The following is a 4225-nucleotide window of genomic DNA, read 5'->3' as shown; positions in this document are numbered from 1 at the left end:
AAGTGGTACATGCTCTTGCTGGAGCATCAGCTCCAAGACACCTTGAGGAGTGAGCACAGGGCTGGGAGTCAGGCAGGGCTCAGCTGTATCCCCAGACTTTCTGGGTGTCCTGGGGCAAGTAATTTCCCCTCTCCAAACCTCAGCTTCTTCCTCTACGAAGTTGGAGCGGCTGCACTTCCATCCGTAGCGCCAGAGCTGGGAGGATTCGTCGGCTAATCTCTGTGCCTTGCCTTGAGCCTTAGAAGTGCGGTAGATCTGAGCAGCACTGCTGACTTTGATCGGCTGGCTCTTGTCACTTTGTGTTGCAGCACACAGCCGCTCTCAGAGGGCTGTGGATTGTGAGTCAGTTTGTTCAGTGCTCTTCTGCCTGTCGTCTGGGTACCTAAAGTTTTAGTAACGTGACACAGGGTGCTACATAAAAAGGTTGCTAAGAAAGATTTTCAATCTCCCGCTGCAGAGCTCCCCCATCTGTCACGAGGCACATGTTCCATCTCACCACAGATCAGATATTCGAGCAGCTTCCCATCCATCGACAAATGAACCAGCTCATGCAATTTGACAAATGAAGTAGCAAACGACGTTAACGCCTGTCGATGTCCTGTAGCCAGGAAGAACGAGCAGGCACAGTTTGTTTATTTTACAGAACGGCTGCATGTCTGAGAAGAATGGCTGATGTGGGTCCGAAGCCAGGCTGAGCAGAGAGTGAGCCAGCCCCACGGTGCCTCGGCTGTGTGGGGAAAGGGGGGCAGGGGATCGAGCCTCATAGAGAGAGATTCAAGAGCTAGGGTTCAATTGGCTGCAGTTTCCCTGCTGGACTGGGGCTAATGAATGGAAAGGCCCTTGGACAGCAGCATGTACCCAGGCAGAGACCCAACACAGGGCTCGCCCCCTCCCAACCACGCCTTCCCCCTCCCTCCCCCCCCACACAGGCGCACGCAGGTGCCTGCACAGCTCGTGTGAGGACCAGGCAGAGAGGAAAGGTAAACAAAGCGATACAACAGCTAAACCCCAGACCCAACCCCACCGGCTCCCGGGCCCCTCGGCAGCAATGACCCACTGAACACGGCGTAGTGGCCCGGCAGCCAGTCAGGGGCAGAGCATCTCACACCCCTAGCCGGCCCTGAGCGAGCTGGGTCACTACACGTGACTCAAAGCCCTGCCTCAGACAGCTGGCGGGGGTCAGCGAAGTGGGCCACACACTGACTGGCATCACTGTCACCTGGGTCAGAGAAAGGAACACACCTGCCTCAGGGAAACAGGCTACAGGATGGCAGCATCTCCAGGAACCAACCCGAGATGCCAGCGAGCTGGCAAATGGCTGACTTCCCTCCAGAAAGTGCCAATGACTAGATGCTCCAGCCCCTGCTCCCCTTTGCAATTGGGGTGCAGGCTGGGCCATGGCACAGAGATGGCTCCAAGAGCACCCCTGGATGATGTCCTCCTTATGGCTGTGCTCAGAGCCGCAGTGCTTGGCTGCTCCTGCTTCTGCCTATGGTTTCTCTATTGCACATACCACTATCCACAGCCGTCCCTGGGCATCCATCCTCCTTTGTCTTGCCTTCAGAGTGGAAGCTCTCTGGGGCTCTGGGCTGTCTGCTAGTCCCCCATTAACTTCTGGGACCAGTTCATAGTCCTGGTCTTAAATGCCAAAGCTCCGAATGGTCTGGGACCTGGGAGAGTGCCTCCCCATCCATGACCCACCAAGCCAGGGGGCCACAGAAACGGTTGGTGGCAAAGGCATAGCTGCTGGGAGTCAGAGGCCAGGCATGCTCAGTTCTGGGCCCTTGACCCTAGGCGAGGGGTCAGAATGAGGCTTGGTTTGTCTGAGCCCAGTGCATACACAGCGTCGCACAGAACCCTGCTCCCAGTTACAGGGAGTCGTTGGTGTACATGGCTAAAGCATTGGTTGGCACGAGCGGAACCCGCCACACCAGTGGGTTTGATGCTTGTCTTAAACTTGTGTTAAATCACATTTCCTGCCAAGCTGCTGCAGCGAAAGGCAGCCTTTAAACACACTCATGGCTCAAGAGGTAAGAGGACCGTGCGCATCACTGGGGTTGGTGCAAGGGCCTGGCCTTTAGTGCTGTGTCTTTGTGTCTAGTTTATTCAGTGAAATCCTGTCCTTTTTGGAGCCCAGAAAGATAGATTCTTCCACTCTCTGACAATCAGGAAACATTTCCTACACAGGGCTCCAGGTCTTCGGCTAACACACTCGACAATCAAGTGCGCCATCCTGTCCTTAAAGGGACACCTCCCATTAGCCAAATACAAACACTACCACAGTATTACAAGCAAACAAATATTAACACAACACCCTAATGTACTTCAAAGTACAACGCTTTTGTAATATAAAATAGTTTCAACAATTATTCTAGGGTCCTGGCACTAACATAAGTGTGTTCCCCATATTACAGGTATCATACCGAAAAACTAAACAACAACAACGCCAACCCTCTACGTTAAAGGAGTTAAAGTACCCACGCACCCTGGTTCAGCCCCTTTGTGCATATGCATCATGATACAGTCTTTAATTATGTGATTCCATATTACTCTTTTCCCACACGGGGAGTCAGCAGGGTTTGACTCCAGGACCTTCAGCCCAACCTCTTCCACTTGAGCTAAAGGAGTGGCTGGTAGGAGCAGTAAGCTGTTATCCTCTGTGTGTGTTAGCCCACAGTGCAGGGCACAGCACCCTTGGCCTACAGGTTACACAAGCATTGGAGAGCGAGCTGTGGGAGGTTTTTTTCCCCCCCGCCCCCTAGACTTAGAAACTTGAAATATTTATTAACTTTTCCTCATATTTATTGCAAGATACAAGGGTAAAGAACAATTTTAATGGTAAGACTTCTGGTAGTGTGCATGGGCATCAGGTCCACCAAACTTCTTGGACTTGCAACGACGAGGATCTGCAACCGGTAAGGTCCTATCATACTGGATTAAGATGTCCTTGATTTCCTTCTTGGAAGCTTCATCAACATACTTCTGATAATAAGCCACCAATGCTTTGGAAATAGATTGATGAATTGCGTAGATTTGTGCTACGTGGCCGCCACCCTTGACACGGACTCTGATGTCAACACCAGCGAAGCGTTCCTTGCTCAGGAGGAGAACAGGTTTGAGCAGTTTGTACTGCAGGGTTCTGGCTCAGTCATTTCCAGGGGTCTTCCATTCACTTTAATGAGACCGTTTCCTCCTTTGCAGTGAGCAACAGCTGTAGCTGTTTTCTTCCGCCTGAAGACCTGGACGCCCTGCAGGGGCCCTTTGGCCGGCATGGCTCCTCCTTCCACCAGGTAGGCAGAGTCCTGAGTTCTGTGCCTGGCTCTGGGGGCAGACTGTGGCCTAGTGATTACAGCTAGCTTAGCTAGGGCACATTCAACCAGGAAAGCAGCCTGGCTGAGATTTGGCTCTGTGGTGGCAAAAGCCTGGGGTTCTCGTCCTAGATCTGCTTGAGGTGACCTTCCGCAGCCTCTCAGCTACCCTCTGTGTGAATGGGGGGAATGGCACTTGCCTGCCTCCTACAATGAGGGCACAAGGCCTTCGTCACCAGGACTATTTCTGTGCAGTTCATGCCCTTACCATCAGTCAGTAGAAGAGATAAGCCCAGAGCTCCAGCTCCCGGGTCAGTGCACTTCCCCCAGGCTGGTGTGTTCAGGCCTGGGGAGGGCGTATGAGCAGGTGTGGCTGGGCTGCCAAATGCAGGACTCTTGACCCCTTCTCCTTGTATATCGCCCACCCCTCAGGGCATCAGGTGACGGCTGCTGCCGGTGCATCTCCCCAGCATCCCAGAGCCAAGGGCTGGGGCAGCTGGCTGTGGGTGTTTAACCCTCTGCCTGCCAGAGCCGCTTTGAGGTCCCGTCACACTGTCACACTGCCCTACAGACACTGCCATATTTTCTAGGCACGTCCCATGAGCCCCCCAGGTTCCCAGGCCCCACAGCAGGCTGCTCAGCACAGAGCAAACATCATTTTCAAAGGCCCCAGGAGGGAGGCTGTGGGGCTCCAGGCCAGCCCGGTCTGGCCTCCCTTAATGAAGCCATTAGATTTGGACTTTTTCCTTAGGGGGAAGGGGAGAAAAATGCACAAAAGGAAAGCCTTTTCCAGTGGCCCTTGTGCCAGTGCTGGCAGGAGCCATGTTTGGAGCAATACATCATCAATGGGACAGTATCTAGTGATGTATTGCCCTAATACATCACCATAGCAACACTGCTCTAATAATGTATTATTC

At 53.2% G+C, this 4225-nt stretch overlaps 1 pseudogene; it reads right to left on the bottom strand.

Moving 5' to 3' along the window:
* Positions 1-2764: 2764 nt before the first annotated feature.
* Positions 2765-3296, bottom strand: LOC102935979 (annotated as a pseudogene).
* Positions 3297-4225: the final 929 nt, after the last annotated feature.

Source organism: Chelonia mydas, chromosome 19, assembly GCF_015237465.2.
Source record: "Chelonia mydas isolate rCheMyd1 chromosome 19, rCheMyd1.pri.v2, whole genome shotgun sequence".
Taxonomy (NCBI): domain Eukaryota; kingdom Metazoa; phylum Chordata; order Testudines; family Cheloniidae; genus Chelonia; species Chelonia mydas.
The sequence above is the reverse complement of the archived record's forward strand: the minus strand, read 5'-3'. Positions and strand labels throughout refer to the sequence as shown.